The 22988-nt window shown below is 41.6% G+C and overlaps 1 pseudogene; it reads left to right on the top strand.

The window, feature by feature from the left end:
• Positions 1–249: 249 nt before the first annotated feature.
• Positions 250–22252, top strand: LOC119859965 (annotated as a pseudogene).
• Positions 22253–22988: the final 736 nt, after the last annotated feature.

Genomic DNA, 22988 nt, shown 5'->3' with positions numbered 1-22988 from the left:
AGGGAATTGGAGGCCTCTTACCATCCGGTCTATCATGCTGCGGCTATTTTCAAGAATACTGACAAACAGGTTGGAGAAAGTGTGTCCATTGAATGCGAGGCAAAAGGGGTTCATTGCGGCACCTGGCTGCTCTGAGAACTTAAAGGTTCTCCACCTCATCACTAAGCAAGCCAAAAAAGAAAAAAAGCCCCTGGGCGTCGTATTTATAGATACACCAAAGCACTTGACTCAGTATCCCACGATCACATCATGTGGGTGCTGTGGGAAAGGGGCCTGGGCCAGCACATGATCAACATCATTAGTGACTCCTATAGGAACGTCCATACCTGTATGGAAGTAGGGAAGGAGCTCACCTCGCCCATTGCTATCGAAATTGGTGTTAAGCAAGGAGACCCAATGTCACCATTGCTATTTAACCTAGCACTTGATGCTTTGATTTCAACGCTAGAAACAGCTGGCAAGGGCTTCTCAGTTGGTGCGCAAAAAGTAACTGCACTCGCCTTTGCTGATGACTTGGTGATGCTCAGCGATTCGTGGGAAGGTATGAATGCACACGATGGCTGTTAAGCGATTAAAAAATGTATCATGATTAATTGCGCAATTAAAAAATTAATCGCTATTAATTGTGATTAATCGTGCAATTAATTGCACTGTTAAAAAACAATAGTTACCATTTATTTTATATATTTTTGGATGTTTACTCCATTTTCAAATATATTAATTAAATTACAACACAGAATACAAACTGTATAGTTCTTGCTTTATTTTTACTACAAATATTTGCACTATAAAAAGCAAAAAATTCTATTTCAAAAATAAAACAATGTAAAATTGTAGAGCCTACAAATCCATTTAGTCCTACTTCTTGTTCAGCCAGTCACTCAGACAAACAAGTTTGTTTACATTTGCAGCATATAATGCTGCTCGCTTCTAGTTTACAATGTCACCTGAAAGTGAGAAGAGGCGTTCGCATGGCACTGTTGTAGCCGGCGTTGCAAGATATTTACGTGCCAGCTGTGCTAAAGATTCATATGTCCCTTCATGCGTCAACCACCATTCCAGAGGACATGCGTCCATGCTGATGATGATGCTTGATAATAATCCAAAGCAGTGTGGACTGATGCATGTTCATTTTCATCATCTGAGTCAGATACGACTAGAAGAAGGTTCATTTTCTTTTTTGGTGGTTTGGATTCTGTAGTTTCTACACCAGAGTGTTGCTCTTTTAAGACTTCCAGCATTCTCCACAGCTCATCCCTCCCAGATTTTGGACGGCACTTGAGATTCTTAAACCTTGGGTCAAGTGCTGTAGCTATTTTTTAGAAATCTGATATCGGTACCCTTTTGGGGTTTTGTCAAATCTGCCGTGAAACTGTTCTTAAAATGAACATGTGTTGGATCATCATCCGAGACTGCTATAACATGAAATATAGTGCAGAATGCGGGTAAAACAGAGCAGGAGACATACAATCCCCCCGCCCGCCCCCACATAGTACAGTCACAAATTTAATTGACGCACTATTTTTTAAACGACCATCATCAGCATGGAAGCATGCCCTCTGGAATAGTGGCAGAAGCATGGAACGGGCATATGAATGAGCAGCAGAAAACGGACTCTGGATTTCAGAAAAGCAGACTTTGACTCCTTCAGGGAACTGATGGGCAGGATCCACTGGGAGAAAAACATGAAGAGAAGAGGAGTCCAGGCAAGCTGGCTTTATTTTAAAGACTCCGTATTGAGGTTACAAGGACAAACCATCCCGATGTGTAGAAAGAATAGTAAATATGGCAGGCGACCAGCTTGGCTTAACAGTAAAATCCTTGCTGATCTTAAACACAAAAAAGAGGCTTACAAGAAGTGGAAGATTGGAAAAATGACGATGGAGGGTTATAAAAATACTGATCAGACATGCAGGAGTGAAATCAGGAACGCCAAATCACACTTGGAGTTGCAGCTAGCAAGAGATGTTAAGAGTAACAAAAAGGGTTTCTACAGGTATGTTAGCAACAAGAAGGTAAGGGAAAGTGTGGGACCCTTCCTGAATGGGGGTGGCAAACTAGTGACAGAAGATGTGGAAAAAGCTACTGTACTAATTTTTTTTTGCCTCTGTCTTCAAGAACAAGGTCAGCTCCCAGACTACTTCACTGGGCAGCATAGCATGGGGAGGAGGTGACCAGCCCTCTGTGGAGAAAGAAGTGGTTCGGGATTATTTAGAAAAGCTGAATGAGCACAAGTCCATGGGGCTGGATGCATTGCATCCGAGGATGCTAGAGCAGTTGGCTGATGTGATTGCAGAGCCATTAGCCATTATCTTTGAAAACTCATGGCAATTGGGGGAGGTCCCAGATGACTGGAAAAAGGTTAATGTAGTGCCCATCTTTAAAAAACGGAAGGAGGAGGATGCGGAGAACTACACGCCAGTCAGCCTCAGCTCAGTCCCTGGAAAAAAATCATGGAGCAGGTCATCAAAGAATCCATTTTGAAGCACATGAGGGAGGAAAGTGATCAGGAACAGTCTGCATGGATTCATCAAGGGCAAGTCATGCCTGAATGATCTAATTGCCTTCTATTATGAGATACCTGGGTCTGTGGATGAGGGGAAAGCAGTCGACGTGTTATTCCTTGACTTTAGCAAAGCTTTTGATACGGTCTCCCACAGTATTCTTGCCAGCAAGTTAAAGAAGTATGGGCTGGATGAATGGACTACAAGGTGGATACAAAGCTGGCTACATTGTCGGGCTCAACGGGTAGTGACCCATTTTAGTGGCCAGCCGGTACCAAGCGGAGTACCCCAAGGATCGGTCCTGGGGTCGGTTTTGTTCAATAGCTTCATTAATCAGCTGGAGGATGGCGTGGACTGCACCCTCAGCAAGTTTGCAGATGACACTAAACTGGGAGGAGAGGTAGATATGCTGCAGGGTAGTGACAGGATACAGAGGGACTTAGACAAATTAGAGGATTGGGCCAAAAGAAATCTGATGAGTTTCAACAAGGACAAGTGCAGAGTCCTGCACTTAAGAATCCCATGAACTGCTACAGACTAAGGACCGAGGGGCTAGGCAGCAGTTCTGCAAAAAATGGACCTAGGGGTTACAGTGGATGAGAAGCTGGATATGAGTCAACAGTGCGCCCTTGTTGACAAGAAGCCTAACGGCATTTTGGGCTGCGTAAGTAGGAGCATTGCCAGCAGATCGAGGGACGTGACCATTCCCCTCTATTCAATATTGGTGAGGCCTCCTCTGGAGTACTGTGTCCAGTTTTGGGCCCCACACTCCAGGAAGGATGTGGAAAAATTGGAAAGAGTCCACATGATTTAGGAGGAGTAGCTAAAGAAACTGGGATTGTTTAGTCTGAAGAAGAGAAGAACAAGGCAGGATTTCATAGCTCCTTTCATTACCTGAAAGGGGGTTCTAGAGACGATGGATCTAGATTGTTCTCAGTGGTACCTGATGACAGAACTAGTAGTAATAGTCTCAAATTGCAGTTGGGGAGATTTTACCTGTATGGAAGTAGGGAACAACTTTTTTAAGTTGCAGTGTCACAATAAAGAGATTGTACTCCAGTACTTGTATGAGGTAAATTGAAAAATACTATTTCTTTGTTTATCGTTTTTACAGTGTATATATTTGTAATAAAAATAATACTAGAAAGTGAGCACTGAGCACTTATTTTGTGTTGTAATTGAAATGAATATTGAAAATGTAGAAAAGAATCCCAAAATATTTAATAAATTTCAGTTGGTATACTATTGTTATAAGTGATATTAATTGTGATTAATATTTTTAAATCGTGATTTTTTTTGTTAATCACGTGAGTTTTCTGCGATTAATGGACAGCATTAATAAATGCAATATAAAGGATTAAAATATTTCACAGACAGCTCAGTCGCAACCCTTGTCCCTTGCTGCTGCCAGTGAAGCTCAGTTCTTTTCACAGCTCCAAGAACTGCTGGCTGCAAGTCCTGGCCCTGATGTAAAAAAAAAAAAAATTCAGACATAATACTATATCTGGGGAAGGACATACAAATGTGTTGTTTGATTGTTTCCTCATTTTAAATGTACTTGATCATTTCCATGAGACCAGGATAAAAAGGAAGAAACAGTGGGAGAGAGGGAGGTTTCTGAGAGGCAGGTTAGAGATGGATATTTTCCTGAAAGGGAGAGGGGCCAAAGTAAGACCTTTAGCTGGAGCAAACGGGGAGGTTTTTGTGTGCAGTTTTATTTTGACCAGCCCAACATCCTTTAGTCCCTAGTTACACACACACACACACACACACAAGATGTGACCTAGCGCCTTCACACTGGCAAAGCCACCTGTGACTCATGACACAATCCCACTTGTCTGGCTCTCCTCCACACTGCAAAACTGCAGAACCCCCAGGACTTCCTCTCCTAGTTGAATCCCATAGTAGCCAGAGCTCTCTCCCGAGCTGTGTTGGTTACTCTTGTAGGTGACTGTTCAAGGACAGCTATCGGCTTTTCCTGAGACAGCAGTTGAGAAATGACACCCCCTTCTCTAGAGTCTAGTGTTCACATTTACCTCCTTTTCATGGTAGACCTTCATTTAGTTATCATGCACTGTCTGCACACTTCCCCGCCCTGGGTTTTCCTCCCATCATAGTTAACCTCATTAATCCTTTCCACTACCTCCATGGGTCCAGTCCAAAAATCTTTCATTTTGTTTTTCCTGACAGGTTCTAACACCATGTCCCCTATTTCAAACACTTTCCTGAACATCTCTGTTGTGCCATGCTTTCTAAGTACCCTGGCTCTCTTTCAGATTCTGCTGAACAACTTCATCATCTCTTGCAAACTCTCCTTGAACTGAGCCACATATTCAGCCATACCTCCTCAACATTACCTTCCCATGTTTCAGAGTAGCAGCCGTGTTAGTCTGTATTCGTAAAAAGAAAAGGAGTACTTGTGGCACCGTAAAGACTAACAAATTTATTAGCGCATAAGCTTTCGTGAGCTACAGCTCACTTCATCAGATGCAGTTACCTTCCCATGAGTCACAAACCAAATCTCGAGGCCCCCAGACCTGTCTCCCATAGAGCAGTTCAAAGGGAGCAAACACTATAGACTCTTGGGGCACACACCTATGCGCATGCAATATATATGGCAGCATAACATCCCAGTCATACTGGCATCTATCCACATACATTTTCAACACAGTCCTCAGGGTCTCATTGAATCTTTCCACCAAACCATTAGTCTGGGGGTGGTAAGGAGGACCTTTCAGGTGCTTCACCCAACATAACTCCCACAACTGCTTGAAAACCACAACATAAAATTAGACCCCATGGTCAGACAATATTTCTTTGGGGAGGAAAAATAGAGACAAAGGCCATTGTCTCTGCATCAATATTAGACAATGCTGCAGCCTCAGCATATCTGATAGCGGAAATCTACCAATGTAAGGCTGTATTTCTTCCCATTCCTTGAAGGTTTTTGTAGTGGTCCCACAATATCCACAGACATTCTGGCAAAAACTACTCCAATAATGGGAAAAGGCTGGAGGAGCACATTGCTAGGTCCCAGGGATTGCCCTACACTCCCGCTATGGAGGTGTTTAAACCCTCCCTGAATTTCCCCAACCCCTCCCCCCAGTTTTGTAAACTAGTTACATGCAGTGTTGCCAATTTAGTGATTGACTGGAAAGTTGAATAGAAATTGAAACACTAATGCACATTTTAAAAGCATATACAGTTTATGACAAAATACGTGCATCTGAAAAAGTATAATAGATTTGAAAAGTATGGACATAGACTAGCTTCCTTGTACAGCTGTTTATGACAATGTCATCGCATTCATTTCGATGATGTAGCCCAAGATAATAATTTCAAATTATGATTTGTAAGCAAAGTCTAAATGAGCTCTCCTTGAGAGCTAATGATGAGCTGGGGCTGCAGGGGAAGGCTTCACGACCAGATTGTATTTCCATTCACACCTAATCTACCTAAGTATCCAGCAAACAGAGCTGTGTTGCCCAAGTGATAGGTTTTGGCTGGGGCTGAGTTATAAATCCCTAGAATGCCGGGGGGCGGGGATAGGGTAATGAAATGTTGTTATTGTCTGAGTAAAGGGCACTAGAACTGTACTTAGCCCGTCCTGACTGAGGTCATCAAGACAGAGGGTGGGGACACGTTTTTCTTGATGGTCTGCCTGAGTCACAAATACTATTTGACCTGCCCCCTCCATTGTTTAAAGACAGAGCTGATTAGTTTCCATAGAGAGTCTTTTGTTCTGTTAAGTGACCACTACAGCTGAAATTACTGTTAAATAGGTCTAAGGGCTTAGAACTGCTGAGGGACAGTGTTTCTGTGGAAGAGACTGCCCAGTCTGCAGTAGCAGCGAGGTTTTCCCACTGAGAGCTCAGAGAAAATCACTAAGAGCTGGGTGGAACCTCAAGAGACCAACTCGCAGAGGTCACAGTGTCAGGTGGCGGCAGAAGGTGACGGCGCAGGGCCATTGGCAACAGAGCGATGGAGTGAACGGTGGCACAATGAACAACAGTGGCCAGAGTGAACAGTAAGCAACTGGAGGAACGAGCAAGGTGCTTTCTTGCCCCCACCTGGGAGGTGACTTCATGTGAAAGCACCTCTGAACTCTGTCTCCACTGATCAAGGACAACACCTGTGAGTGTTGATGAGGTTGTTAAGACTGTTGGAGACACAACACAGTTTATGCAAAGAAACATGGCTCTAACATCATACTTTCTCTTTAAGCAAGAGCTACCACACTACAAACTGGAGGCCAATGTTAAGTGCATTGTCACTTGTTCATCCTCAAGTTGAACGCTGGTTCCGAACAAGACCAGCAAATTCTCACAATCTTTCTGTAAGAAACTCAACTAACTGACTGGTACAACCGTTGAAAAAGTGCAGAACTCTCTCAGCGCATTCGAAAAAAAATGCATACATAGCTGAGGAATGTACCGATGCAAATGGTCATCTAATATAAAGTCATTGTGTAAGTTGTCTTGTTGTCAGTGGTAGGCCAGTTGATGGATATCTAGAAGTTCAAGTTTTGAAGACAGATTGGCTGCATTTCTGTCAAGCCACATCTTAGAAGAGTTAAATGCTTGTCATTAGGCTCCCCAAACAGAGGGCTGCTTCATTAGATGGAGCTGAACACCTCTCTGGAGGACACGGTGGTGCATAAGCTATGCTCAAAGAAGAGTGTAACCCTAGTCTCGCCTATACACACTGCAGAGGCCATCCACTCCAATTAGTGCTAGTGCAAGCTGCAAACTCTTCAAAAGACATTTAAAGAGCTATACATTTAATGACTTCATTATATTCTTTTTTCAGCAAGACTCCAGAAAGACTGACTGTCTTGAAAAATATAGAAGATACACTGGAATTGAAGATCAAATTAGTCCACCTAGGAAAACCCTCTGGCTTTCTCATTGTTGTCTTAAAATTACTCCAGCTATTACTACTGGCTTTGGAAAGTATATACCAAGATGGGATGGATCTAAGTAGTGAGGCTGGTGGATTACTTTTGTTACTACGTTAAGAGAAGTCTATACCCATTTTCTCTCTTGTAAATCTACTGTTGAAACCGCGTGAGTCATTAATCAATGGCATCCAGGAATCTACTACAAACAGTAGTAGATCTTTGTGCAGCGATAGAAGCTACAATTGGATCAGAGAGGTATCCATTGAAAAAGTACAGGAAGAAGCAAACACTTACGTCCAGAAGTTGACTAATGAAGGCATTTATATTGAATCTTTAAGTGAAGAGGACAAGAAGGTTTTTTTAAGACTATTGAAAAAGTACAGACTAGATTCTTAAAAAATCTGTAACTGTGACTTCTAGATTCTACTCAACCTCTATGTAGCTTTTACGGATCCCTGTCTTACAGAACACCGACAGTTGAGTGGAGTGAGGCACTATCAGCAATGTAGCTGCCATGTGCTCAGGACAGACTAGAGAATTTGAACACAGAGTAGAATATCATACAACGAATGAATGAAAATTTGACATCAAGCTCTTTTAACCATCACTAGTGGCTCGACCCAATCTTTATGCTATGTTTCCTGGGCTGAAAGAAGTAGAAATTGATCTCTTGCTACTCCCAGCCACAACAGCTACAGTTGCGCGTTCATTTTATCATTGAACAGAACTTTGTGTTTAGAAAGAAGTTGCATTCTGCCTGATCATGTGAATGAACTAATGAGCATATCAATTGAAGGACTGGAAGTACCGGACACACGAGAAGCTGCTAAAGATGAATGCATTGCATCACGAAGGATGTCTATGTAGATTTTCAAAAAAGACTTGAGTAGAGAAGTTTAATTTGTGTAATGATTTTAAAATCTAATGAAATGGTCATGAAATATTTTTAGTTTTTACTATGGTGCCACACAACCCACCTTCACCCTCACATTCTCACCCCCATCTGCCCTGAGCCTCCCCCCCTCTAAATTCGAAACCCCCCCCATATATATATATTCTAGTTGAAAACACTGGACTCAGGAAAAAATATTTTCTATTTACTGTTCACTGTCTACAGTTAATCCCCTCTGCCTGCTGCAGACTGCAGAATCACTCCTTTCCTTTAGTCAGTCTCCCTCTGCTGGTTATAGACCCTCATTACAGGCTAAAGCTCTCTCTCGCTCCTCCCCCTTCCCCTGCTTTTTTGAACAGCTTTGGCAGTAACTGCAGAACCATTCTCCTTTGTTCTATCTTTATTTGCCTACTTCCCCTCTCTTACGAGCTGTTTCATGCTGCACCTGAAGCAAAATGCAACTGCAGTCTGCACCTTCTGTTTCTAGGTGAACTTTTTTACTTATTTATTGTAAGCAGGGTCTGAATGAGCTCTCTGCTGACAGCTACCTGGGAGGACTTCAGGAGCAAATTCTATTTCCATGAAGACACCTACTCTGCATAGGTATCTAGCAGACAGAAGCTGTGTTCCTTGAAGTGATCAACTTTGGCTAGTGTTGGGTACACTTTAGTACTTAATGCAGAGGTAGTGAAATGTTGTTGTCTTTACTGTATGATAACGGGGAGCAGAACTGTGCTGAGCCTGTCCTCATTGAGGTGTAACCCTCAGCGGAAAGGAATTCACTAAGCCCTGCTCTACACTATGGGGTTAGGTTTAATTTAGCTGTGTTAGATCAATTTTAAAATAAAGGCATCTACACAACTAATCCCGTTCCATCAACCTTAAAATTGACTTCTGTACTTCTCTCCGGTGAAGGGTGTAGAGCTAAAATCAACCTTGCTGGGTCAAATTTAGGGTAATGCAAGGTTAATTTGACAGTATTGGCCTCCAGGAGCTATGCCAGGGTGGTCAAATGTAACTGCACGAAACAGCACTTTGAACTCCAGTGCACTAGCCAGGTACACAGGAAAAGCCCCAGGAAATTTTGAATTTCATTTCCTGTTTGATCAGCATGGCGAGCTCAGCAGCACAGGTGCCTATTCAGTCCCCCCAGTATTGCAAGCGAGCTCTAGCATGGAGTGAATGGGAGACACTGGATCTGATTGCTGTATGGGGAGAAGAATCTGTGCAGGCCGAACTCCAATCAAAAAGAAGACATGCCAAAATTGGACAGGGCATGGTGAAGGGAAGCTACAACAGGGACAAACAGCAGAGCCATCTGAAAGTTAAGGAGCTCAGGCAAGCCTACCAAAAGACAAAGGAGGCAAATGGTCACTCCAGGTCAGAGTCCCATACGTGCCGCTTCTATGATCAACTGTATGGCCTTCTGGGAGGATCCTACCGCTATCCCACCACTGTCCATGGACACCTGCAAGGGTCGGGGGTCTCACGCAACAGGGAAGAGGATTTTGTGGATGAGGAAGAAGAGGAGGAGGAAGAGGAGGAGGAGGAGGGAGAGGAGAATGCACAGCAGGCAAGTGGAGAATCTGTTCTCCCCAGCAGCCAGACCTTTTAATCACCCTGGAGCCAATACCCTCCCAAGGCAGGTTCCCGGACCTTGAAGCTGGAGAAGGCACTGGCACATTTGTAACTACAGTACAGGGTTTAAAAGCAATTGTGTTTAATGTTTGATTTGCCCTGAAGAATTGGGATGCATTCACGGCCAGTACAGCTACTGGAAAAGTCTGTTAATGTGTCTGGAGATGGAGTCGGAATCCTCCAGGGACATCTCCATGAAGCTCTCCTGGAGGTACTCTGAAAGTCTTTGCAGAAAGTTTCTGGGGAGGGCTGCCTTATTTCGTCCTCCTTGATAGGACACTTTACCACACCAAGCCAGTAGCAAGTAGTCTGGAATCGTTGCAGCACAAAGCATGGCAGCGAATGGTCCTGGGTTTTGGTCGCATTCAAACAACATTCGGTCTTTATTTTTCTGTGTTAGTCTCAGGAGAGTGATATAATTCATGGTCACCTGGTTGAAATAGGGGAATTTTTGTAAGGGAACAGTAAAAGGACCCCATTCATGCTGGCCTGTTTGCACTTGGCTAAAAGGGATCATCCAAGAGAATAGGATGGGACAAGGGGTGTGCTGCACATCCATCCAAAAACCACAGCCCCCTCCTTTTAAATGGCAAACCCAACCAGCATTGCTTGCTATGGGAAAGGAGGGCGCTGCAGTTTGAAACAATTCCCACATGTTATGAAGGCAGAAGAAGCCAACCCCGTGTACCCTTTGGCTTACCATGGCTGCCTAGAGACTGAATTCTGTTGCCCAGCTGTGTGTGATGTGTCACCATACCAGCAGGCGCTCAATATAAAAGGCAAAATGCGATCTTGTACCTAAAACACATGTGCTATCTGCTTGATTCACTGTGAAAGAGTCTCTCTTTTGTTCTCAGAAATGTATCGTCTTAAATTTTACTCTCCCTTTTTTATCCCCCCGCAGGTGCAAATGTTTCTATGCTCCCCCTTCATCTTCGTCCCTGAGGTCATCGCACTTTAGAAGGGGGAAAACCGCACTCCCGATTACATGTTTTCTGAGCTCATATAGTCCTCCTGTAGTGAAAGAGCACATCTTAATTCATGGAGGAATTAAGAGGCATAAGCCAAGGAAGCATTAAGTGACCGCGATGAGGCGATGTTGAGACTAATGCGGAAGAAAACGGATATGAACACTTCCCCAATTTCAATTCCTGGGGAAAATACTGCTGGGTTCCCCCTTAATCCTTTTTGCTTCTGATACAGTTCACAGCTCCTGCAATAGTCTCTCACTGACATAAAGAGGTGAGGGCTGTAGAAATTTTGTTCTAGTCTCTTTCATACATTAAGCCTATAGCCATATGTCCTGCAAATGGACCATCATGAACCAACTTCAATACATCATTACAATAATTCTGAGGTACCACAAGCTGTTTGCCAACTGCTGCTTTGGAATGGTTCCTACCCTAGGAGGCTCCTTATACAACAGCCCATCATGCACGAAAAAACTCCCTCTACCTCTTCATTAGCTGGAAGCTGAATAAGCGCATCAGTCTTTGCTCTCCCGGAATTCCTTGTTTTACATTCAAATTCAAAGCCATCTCTGATATCTCAGCCAAGTCCTCGCCTGACCCAGCCTGGGATACTCTCCGTCTGTTTGCAGTCCTCCTCACTTCCTCAGGGTATCTACCTCCGACTCAAAAATCTCTTTGTGTCCTGTTTACCACATTAACTTGCCTAGGCATCTCAAGTATGTTATTTCCAACCAAAACATCAGTCAGAAATAAATCCCTGCCATCAGTGTTCATATCCCCTTTGAACCCAAGCTTGATTTTAGCCATCGGCAGGTTCATAGAATACTCAGCTAATGCCACTACTGTCACATACTCTCCTGACAACATGTCCCCTGCCTTACCTTAATTATAGTCACATAAGAGTCAATATCTCAGAACCACATGCATTCAACAACAGTGACATTTGCCTCCTTAATAATTCTGTCAGTTCCTTGCCATTCTTCAGTCCTAACATAAATGGTGAGCTCACCACTTCCTTCCGTAACCCAGGAGATTATGGAGTTGTCAGCTACTACCATGCTTTCACCTGAATTCAAGGTGGTGCTGTTGTGGCTTGGGTTCTCAGAATAATGGAGCTGGCATTTTCTGTAGGATTTGAGTTTTTTTAGGCTATAGATATTCAGGCCTTTCTGCAAAGTCCTATACTTTAAGAATTTAGGTGTATTCTTATAATTTAGCTAGTTGCAGAACTATAAAAGAAAGAATCAAAATCACTCTCTGCCGGTGTAAGGGCGTTCTCTTACTTTCACAGTTGGGCGTCTGTGTTCTCAGGCTAAGGCCTTTGGCTAAGCAGCAGAGGCAGCCATAAGCTAGGTCACGAACGTTCACATCCTCACCGCTCACACTGAAATAAAGTACTATGGGCAATTAGGAATGCAATCCTCTCCTGATAATACCTATCACCTCCAAATAAATGGCATAACCAGGAAAATGAAAAGGGCACCTTCCACAAATGTACAATCATTAGACTTTCTAAATTTTCTAAACTTAATGCTGTAAGAGTCAGGAATAATCTTGAACTGCCTTAAAAAAGAATCCCTCATAAACCGTATCTTCTCGTTCCTCCAATTCATTAAATACGTCCCTGGATTTTCCAGTCAGTCTGATCATCAGCAGAGGTATTCGCTGATCATTGTAAAAGGGACAAATCCTTTCCCAGTTCTTCTCACGGTGGTGGGGAAGTAGAACACCTACCACCATGAGACGAATTGAGAAATGATGTGTCCGATTTACAATGATATACACTGGTGTATCTCTGCTCTTCCAACATGCGTAGCTGATGCCTGTTGCATCTGGGGACTATCCTCAGCAGCCATCAGTTCAATACACGCCACCCCACGAGTCCTTCCCCCCCCACTCTCTCACACATCAGCCTCCTTCTTCATCTCATTGCTTTTCTAGCAATCAAAAACCTACTTGAGTCCGTTCACGCTTAAGTTGCAGTTTATTTGCTGCCTTTTGCAGTGCACTTGTTTCTCCAGTTTATGTAGTACCATAGTTTTGATCAGTGGTTATTCACAGTTTTTCTCTTCTTGATTTGTAGCTTTCTTTTTAAAGCTCATCCCCTTTTCTGAACACAGATCTTCCAGGGCTTAAAAAGGCTCTTTGCTCACTCATTTCACTCCTCTTTAACCAACAAAACGCTCAATCCCAAAATTCAGATTTGGATATCGTGGGGTTCTGATCCAAAGCTTAATTGATCTTATTCACTGGATACTAGCACAACTGGCGGAACACAACTGAGATATCAATTCATGAAAAATTGCTTAGGGCAATTAGAGTCTAAAAAGCAAAACAGAGAGGATTTCGGTCTCAACTTCTCAACTTCGGTCTAACAAGAAGTCATACACGCAATTCCCTTAGACACTCCAGGTTCCCATTATCACAACCAGTGCCACTCGTTCTGGGGACGAATGGCTTCGAAATAGTCATGAAAACCATTAAAAATAATAAAAGGTTCTCCCAATTATAAAGGACGAACCCTCAGAGCCAGGTCAACATACAAATCAGCTCTTACCTACAAATCACACTGTTACCCAACCTTTAGAATCTAAAATCTAAAGGGTTATTCATAAAAGAAAAATATAGATGAGACTTAAAAATTGGTTAAATGAAATAAATTATGTACAGTAATGGCAAAGTTCTTGGTTCAGGTTTATAGCAGTGCTGGAATAAATTGCAGGTTCAAATCAAGTCTCTGGAGTACATCCACAGCTTTCATCAGTTTCAGAGCTTCATTTTCTAGCTAGATTCCAACTATGAAACAAGGGACTTCTTTCCCCAAAATAAGGCAGGCACAGAATATAGTGACGGTGCTTTATTCATGGTTCCGGGAAGACTGAATAGGAGTCAAAATCACCAATTATATACTTTTTTCTTATCACTACATTTGCATTTTTCTTGTTCTTACAGAGACGAACATTGTTTCAGAAACAGAGAAGGCACTTAACGTGACAGTGAATGGAACACAACACAAACATCAAAACTATTTTGATTACATCGATTATCTATAACTACCCTTTAGGCGAAGAGGTGGGATGCCGGTGCGTATTTACAGATACCCGGAGGGCTGTAAAGGGAGGCTTTGTTCTAGTATAAGACCTCAGTTACCGGGAGCACATTTGACCATATACATTTATCTATTATTTACAGTTTGTCAGTGTCCTTGGGCTTCAGGTGTTTCTTCTTCGTTACATGTTTCAGCTGCTAACTGTATTTTAACTCTTCCTTTATACGCCAGAAGTAAGAAGAAAGATTGAAGACAAAAGGGAGCTGATGATGTTGCCTTTTATAGTCTTGTTCTAATATGCCTTATGCTTTCTTTGTTCCACAAGCCACACATGGCAAGGGAAAAAAACCTTAGAGTTCTGTCCATATGCGAGAGCCTGTAGGCCTTCCTGAGTCACAAGATGCAACTGTCTTCGCAGACTGGGTCAACTGTATACTTTATGGTCCTTAATGAGTCATCAAGCAGGCTAGACAGTATTGATGCCATATTGCGGAAGAAGCATGGCACATATAAGAAGTACAGACAAGACAGAGCCAACACTTATAGCTTTAAATACATAATGATACATGCATAGAGATAGAAAATCATAAACAGCAAATCATAATCTTGGTTGCACCAATTATCTATAAGGACACCAGCTGACACTAGAGTTGTGGAGAGTTTTTTCCAGTTTAGGGTAAAACTTCCCGAAGGCACAGATTCCTTTCTTGTCTTGGGTTTGCTGCCACAACCGAGTGATTTAACAAACAATTAGGGAAAGGAACACTTGGAGTCCTGTTCCCCCAAAATAATCCCCCAAGCCTACATCTCCTTTCCTAGGGAAGGGTTGACCATATATCCTCACCAATTGGTTACAAAGGGACTACAGACCCAAACCCTGAGGTCTTAGAATGATGGAAAAATCAGGTTCTTAAAAGAAGGATTTTATTTAAAGAGGAAAAGGTAAAAGAATCACTTCTGTAAACATAGGCTGGTAGTTAACCTTACAGAGTAGCAGAAAATTCAAAGAGCACAGAGGAAGCCCCTCTAGCCTTAGTTTCAAAGTTACAACAAAACAGGGATTAAACCTCCCTCTAGCAAAGGGAATATTCACAAGTTGAGAAAACAAAGATAAAGTAATATGCCTTGCCTGGCTGTTACTTACACGTTTGAAATATGAGAGATTTGTTCAGAAAGATTTGGAGAACATGGAATGATGTCTGGTCCCTCTTAGTCCCAAGAGCGAATGGCCACAGACACAAAGAACCCAATATCAAACCTTCCCCCGACCAGATTTAAAAGTATTTCTTGTCCCCATTGGTTCCTTTGGTCAGGTGCCAACGAGGTTACCTGAGATTCTTAACCCCTTACAGGTAAGGAGGAATTTAGGCTACCCCTATGGTTATGACACGTCATTCAAATATTATATACAAATGGAGACATGCTAAAAATTGCTAAGTCTGAAAGAGAACTGATGGACTATCATTGGTAAAGTGTTTTTACACACTGGTCTCTGACCTCTAAGGGCATATTGTTTCACCCATTACTAGTTCCGTTAATATTGTCCTATGTTTACTTGCTAGGAATGTGTTGTATGTGCTGTTGGACAAAAAGAATGTTTGTTAAATTACAACCACAAGCTCAAATTGTATCTCAGTATATTGCTATTAAACAATTGCATAAAATATGACCCATTGAAGAATTGTCCTTGAAGCAGGTCAAAAAGGGGATATGTAATAGTAGGAGTTTATGTCTCTATTTTGTATAAATTAGAATAAAGGCTAAAGAATAATAAGATAATAATGTAGCATGTATTAAACGTATCGATGTATGATTTCACCATATGCTACCAGCCATCCTTTTTTGAATAGCAGAAAGAAATGGCCTAATATGCTATGAGTCGAGATGCATCAGCCAGAATTTCTTTGTGTCTCGACTGATTGTAAGGCAGTAACAGACCTTTGACGGTCAATGCTTTGTTGTAGGCTTAGTATTTTAAAATAAGTAAAAGAATGCCATGATTGTTTTTCTTCTGCATGCAATTTGATGTTCCTATTCAAAATTTAAATTAATTCTGTTTTGTGTGTGAATGAGGAATGGGTGTTAAGAGATAACTGTAAACACTATCACTGAACCAGATGTTGTAGGGAGGAACCAGAGACAGATGCAAGGGCGCCAGAAGGCTGCAACAGATCCCTATTGAAATGTCAGAGGAGGGCAGACTGACAACTCTAAACATGAGACAGGCATTTATAAATGGGGACAAGAGATCTGTGTTCAAAACCAGCATGGGATAACTCCCAGAGAGACTTGATGAAATAAGATAAAGTATGAGAAAAATAATTTAAGAAAACAAGCACTCGTCAAACAGCAATTGATTGCAGCATGATGGTGCAAAACTCATTTGTCCCAATGAAGAAAAATAACTATATAAAAAGGGTGCCTTTTCATGAAACTTTGGGTTCGTCCTGCAGACAAAACCCGGCTTCTACCCAGCCGTGATCAACCTAGCTGGACACTAGATTGATCCAGACTCTGGACTGGTAACTATAACATTGACTGGTGGGACAGTCTGTGCTATGATTGAAAGCATATGCTAATTGTTGTATTTTCTAAAACGTGGCATATTGCCATTTCCCCTGAAAAAGATCCCATGTCCTTCTTATAAGCATAACACACACAAACCCCTTACATCAGCATAGCTACGTCTCTAGGGGCTGTAAATCCATATTCCTGAGAGATGTAGAAATGCTGACCTAATCCCTAGTATAGAATTATTAAATTCATGACGTGATGTAAGGTGCAGGTGGTGTACCTCATTTTCCCTTTTTTCTACAGCAGACCAGATTTGTAATGTTTTTTCCTGTTCTGCTAAACTTGAATTTTATTTACAGCTAATAGCTGAGACGCATCATTACCATTTGAACTTAGAGGTTTTTTTTAAAAAAATCATACACACTATACATTGTTACACGGGCACTTATTAACATTAAATATATCCCAGTGTTTAATATTAACAATAACATTAACGTCAAATTTTATTAAAGGAATTCTGTTATACCATGAATTATATCATTGAGGTTTTGATGAATTAAAAGGTAGGAGTGTCATGCATATCACCAGTCCTGTTTTTTACCTGTTTTCAGATTTCATCACTGCATACTGCATTTTTCTACTTAGCGTTAACCTGTCCCTCTCTTATTCTGAGGTTTGAGTCTTTTTCCCCTTTCCTCTGGAGGATCATAATTTGAACATTTTAGTTTCAGGTAGTTTGTTTGCCGACCAGAAATGTCCTTTATTTGCAGCTCCTTTGTGATGTCATTTATAAGCAATTTTCTCCTTTCTCTATCATTTGGGTACTTTGCATCAATACAGATGCTTTCTCGCTTCCTTTTGGATCCAAAGCCATCAGCAGCTCAGAAACTCTATCTAAAAAAGGTTTCAGAGTAGCAGCCGTGTTAGTCTGTATTCGCAAAAAGAAAAGGAGTACTTCTGGCACCTTAGAGACTAACACATTTATTTGAGCATAAGCTTTCGTGAGCTACAGCATCCGATGAAGTGAGATTTGGTCACGAAAGCTTATGCTCAAATAAATTTGTTAGTAATGCATCCGATGAAGTGAGCAGTAGCTCACGAAAGCTGATGGTCAAATAAATTTGTTAGTCTCTAAGGTGCCAGAAGTACTCCTTTTCTTTTTGTCTTAAAAAGGCCACTATGGCACATTGTCCCCCCCATGCCTCGAACGGCTTAAAACAATCCTGGGAGAGGGCTGTTTTGGGAAAACAGTCACAGCTGTAGCCTGTGTAATTAGGGTCCAGCTGACCCTTATAAGAGAGCAGTGGGCCAGAAGGAGGGAGACTCTCTCTAGCTACATGCAGGGTGGAGGACCTGGCTCCCTGGGAAGCTGAGGAGGATACCTAGTGCAGAGCAGTGCTGGGGAAGGGCACAGGGATCCTAGCAGAGCCCCAGGCTGAGGTAAAGGCCCACCAAAGGGTACTAAGGCTGCAGAGGAGCTGCCCAGTTCTAGACAGAGGTAGCGGGTCTAACCCCCCCCCACTCCTTGTCGACGGTGAGTGATACAGACTGCATTCTGCCCCAGGGAGCGGGGGGGGGGGGCGCTAGATGTACAGTTACCACTGAGGCAAGGGAGGGATGGGGGTTGGCAGTTCCCCTGGAGAGGGGAGGCCCAGAGTGAGGGGGTATTGCCAGGGGGCAGAACCTTAACCTAGAAGGGGACGGGGACAGTGGCAGACGAGACTGACTGGCAGAGGGCACTCCTGGCTGAAAAGACCTATTTCCCTGGACAACCAGCAGGATGTGCCGCAGTGGTGAGTCGTTGCCCCATATCAGCCACCATCAACTGTCACCAGAGTTCTTTTTACTTTTAACTCCTGTTTCCAAAACACACAGCGATCTGAAAAACAAAATCCAACCTATTGTGGCTCCTTTTGGGGTCCTAATATGATTTTAATTAAATAGCATGTTTTGTTTGCATTTGTTTTACAATATATACCGCACTCGTCCTGGGAAAAATGCACATTCCTTTCAGAGTTTAACTTTAATAACATTATACTAGCCATATCAATTTTTACCTAAGGTGTAACTGTTTCTTTTGTGCTCACTGAGTTTTTATGTACCCTTATCAAAGTGACAGACCTTAAGGTTTAGTGTTTCTAACATTAATTCATTGTGCACCTCAACCCCGCTGATGGTCCAGAGGGTTTTAAAAAAAATTGTGTTCTTTTACTACAGCTCTTATCTGCTGTTTTGTTACCAAAAAACAAATCTAGAATCTCTTCCCAAAACTCTTCTGGTTTTGACTGCCCTGCAGCAACCATGGCTTTGTTTTTAAAAAGCTATTGAACTTTATAAAGCACTGAGGTAAACCTCAGGGTTAAATGTTAAATATCAAAGCCAATCAAAACTAGCTATCTATGTCTGGCAAAAAGTGTCTGTCAGTTTTGCAACTCTGCATGAAAGATTCAAATGCATTTTAGTAGTATTATTTAAAAAGAAAACAAAAAAACCTACAAAACAGAGTTTTACAAACCAGGAGTGTTGATGTAGGGCCTCAACACGCACACACATCTGTATGTGTGGTAGAAAATATTGTGTATAAGTATATTGTGCAAATATGTGAAGTGTTGAGGACCTAAACCAACATACTTTTTTTTTCTAAACATCCTATACACTGCTTTAATTTTTACACAGATTATTTATATACATTTGGGGACAGTTAAGTTCCAATAGAAACCCATTATGTTCTGTTAGCAAATTTGACTAAATTGTCCGTAGTCAAATTATTTAAATGAGATTGTCTCTTTGCCTGGATTATTTACAAACATTTCTTTGGAAAAAGGCCCATTTTTCCTTCAGAATTACTGGCTGCTAAGAAACCAAGAATTATTTCCCTGTAACACTTTTACCTTTTTAACATTTTCACAAAGTTTAACTTCTTAATACCCTCCCAGCCCCTCCAGAGTTAACTTCTCACTCTCTTTCCTTAAATCACTTGTTTATCTCCCAAAATGACACCCTCATCAATTCAGCTATCACCATTCCAATAGTCTACCAGAAATCTGAATTCCTCATGCCTGTACTTACTCCTTTCCTACTCCTGCCACTATGACCCTCAGGACTCCCAACCTGTTTTCCAGTCTCTTTATCTGTTGCCTATCTGCTTGTCTGAGCCTGATCCTCGTTTCCTCACCGAACCTTCCCTTCCCATGGGCACAGGCTTTGTCCCACTAACCATTTAGCAAGGCAACTCACTCCCACACCTCCTGGTCCCTTTTCTTAAACATTTTTCTTAAAATTATTAAATGACAATTACACTCCTATATCCTATACTCCTATATAGTGAAGTCTTACATAAATCTACTCCTTATTTGCCCATGCTTGTCCAAATTTACCAGATTAGAAGTTCAGATTGGCACAGCAGGGTTGGCAATGTCTACAAGCACAGTGGTTGTCCTTAAAGTTTATTTTTTAAAATATTATTGATTCAGGAGCATATTTGGACTGCTCAGTGCACCACAGTTTATATGAAATATTTTGTGAAGTTCTTCAGTATTGGAGTTACAGTCTTGGTGTTGGCCATACTACAGGGTCTCCCACTTACATTAACACTGCACGTACAGTTGCTTTGAAACGTGGTATTTTGCATCCTGGGGAGACCTTCCTTTGCTTAGAGGGGAAAGTCTTGAACAGAATAATACTTAATGAAAAAGGAGAGATTAAGCAAGACCGCCTAGACAAGATTTGGCCAAAACTTCAGGAGCTTGCAAGATCCTCCCCCACTGACAAACAAACATTGGTAAAAGGTATAATTTATAGCACCATTTCAGAACAGAGACAAGTTGTAGCAGTAACTGGCGATGGTACTAATGATGCACTAGCATTGAAGGAAGCAGATGTTGGTTTTGCTATGGGCATTACTGGAACAGATGTAGCTAAAGAAGCATCGGCTATTATTCTCACAGATGACAACTTCACAAACATCGTTAAAGCAGTTATGTGGGGCAGAAATGTATATGACAGTATCTCCAAATTGTTGCAGTTCCAGCTTACCGTCAATGAAGTAGCAGTAATTATTGCATTTGTGGGAGCATGTATTACAAAAGATTCACCACTGAAAATTGTGCAGATGCAGTGTCTGAGCCTCATTATGGACACATTTGCTACTCTTGCTTTAGCTACCGAAAAACCAACAGTCTCTCTTGCTACAGAAGCATTAGGGAAGGAATAAACCCCTCTTCTCCCACACAATGATGAAAAACATTTTGGGTCAGGCATTCTGTCAGCTCGTGGTCATCGTTACACTTGTTTTCACTGGTGAAAAGCTTTTTGATACTGACAGTGGAAGAAATGCGCCTCTGCATTTCCCACCCTCCAAGCATCAATACTTTTGTGTTGGTGTCGATTTGTAATGAAAATCAATGAATCAAAGGTTCATAGTGAAAGGAATGTCTTTGAGTGAGTATTTAGTAATGCCATCTTTTGTGTTATAACTGGTTGTACATTACTTGTACAAAGAAAAGGAGTACTTGTGGCACTTTAGAGACTAACAAATTTATTAGAGCATAAGCTTTCGTGACCTACAGCTCAGTTCATCGGATGCATTACTTGTACAGTTATACTAGAGGTTGGTGGGAACTGCTTTAGTTTTATTGAGCTTATAGTAGAACAGTGGCTATGGTCACTCTTCCTAGGGATAGGAACATTACTGTGGGGTCAGCTGATAACAACAATTCCAAATAGGTATTTGAAGTTCTTGACAGAATTTGGTCATGGGCCGCGAAAGGAAGAAATCCTTGAGGCAGAACTAGCTGAAGGTGCAGGAGAGATTGACCATGCTGAAAGAGAATTACGTCGTGGTCATTTGGCTTTTTTCAGAGAAAGGGGTGAGTATGCCTCCGATCTATTAACGCTAATTTCTGATGTCAGCTGTTAAAATGTGACTAGTTTATTTTCTAAAAGGTAAAGATCTTTTTATAAAGTTCATAGATTCTTTTAATTTTGCTCTGTTTATGAAGGGCAAACTTCTTTCTATGTAGGTCAAACAAAAAATAATTTAAATAGTGCTGTATTTTCTGGAGCAGGGGGTTTCTATTGAAACAAAACTCAATTCTGTTTCCAATTTACATGATAAATTTTGAAGATAAATTCCTAGCACTAATGCTTAATACAGGCATTGCTAGTGCTTTGTGAACTCAGAGCAGTGGTGTGTGGGGCTGGACACTTGACAAAAGCCTAAGGGAGAAATCTGAGCTGACTTCCCCTAGTAACCCAGGCAAGGGGGGTTGGCTATATTTGTATATTCGATGGTATATATACTTTGGGAAATAAGCTCTTCTTTAGATTGTCAGCACTACCCAATGCCCAGCATGGTCCTTGTAAATTACGTTGAAGCCTGACTTCTGTCCTGCTGAAGGATGGGACATGGGAATAGTGTTCTATAATATGTTGTACGTTAGGGAACATTGCATATTGTGAAAAACTAAAGCCCAGGTTGAGCAAACCCAGTAACTCTGGGCTTCATGCAGCCTGGTAGTTCCGAACACATTTTTATCCCTTTTTCAAGGTTGGGACAAGTCCAGCACAAGGTCCATGGGAAACTGGTGCTTTCTAGGCCAGCAGTATTCTACCAGTGATGTCCCACTCACCAGGGAAGGGAAGGTGCTCTGGGTCACGATGCAAGGCAGGAAGCAGCAACTGCAGACTTCCTCAGGACATGAAATGCAAAGTGCAGAATGCCCCTCTCGCTCTTGTTCTCTGAAGCAATCAGCACATAATATAGTGCTTTCACTTGAGTTTTGAAATGACTTCACTGCATAGCATGAATGGATTTGAGTACAGAGTTAAATCTTGAACTGTTTGGAATATCTGGTTTTGTTCAAAATTCAATAGGTTATTGTTAAATGTGGAAGATCGATAGACAAGTGAACTTGTTTGAACTGTTTTTTTTAATCCAATATAAAATGTGTTTAAATCAAAATGGATCAGTACATTAATCATTTTTTCATTATATTAGCTCATTGCTATCCTGGGGACCCATCCATCTCTCATTTAAGTCAATGGAATATTTGCCACTAACTTCAGCTGAGTAGGATCAGGCCCTTGACAATCTGTGGAATGGGATTATTTTGCTTTAAATCTAAGTGTTTAAAAACCTCCCTCCAGCAGGAGGGCTGTGTGTAACAGGAGGAGTATTACAATAGGTGCAGTTGGCATGTTTTTGTTTTGTTCGCCACAGATTATGAAAACAGGTTTCAGAGTAGCAGCCGTGCTAGTCTGTATTCACAAAAAAGAAAAGGAATACTTGTGGCACCTTAGAGACTAACAAATTTATTTGAGCATAAGCTTTCGTGAGCATCCGATGAAGTGAGCTGTATCTCACGAAAGCTTATGCTCAAATAAATTTGTTAGTCTCCAAGGTACCACAAGTATTCCTTTTCTTTTTTACAGTTTATGAACATTTCTTATTCTTAAATAAAATAATTTTTAAAAAACTCTTTTCTCCCACATTACTTGATCAAGATAGAGACCAGAATCT

The sequence above is a fragment of the Dermochelys coriacea genome, chromosome 8 (genome assembly GCF_009764565.3).
Source record: "Dermochelys coriacea isolate rDerCor1 chromosome 8, rDerCor1.pri.v4, whole genome shotgun sequence".
Lineage (NCBI taxonomy): Eukaryota > Metazoa > Chordata > Testudines > Dermochelyidae > Dermochelys > Dermochelys coriacea.
The sequence above is the reverse complement of the archived record's forward strand: the minus strand, read 5'-3'. Positions and strand labels throughout refer to the sequence as shown.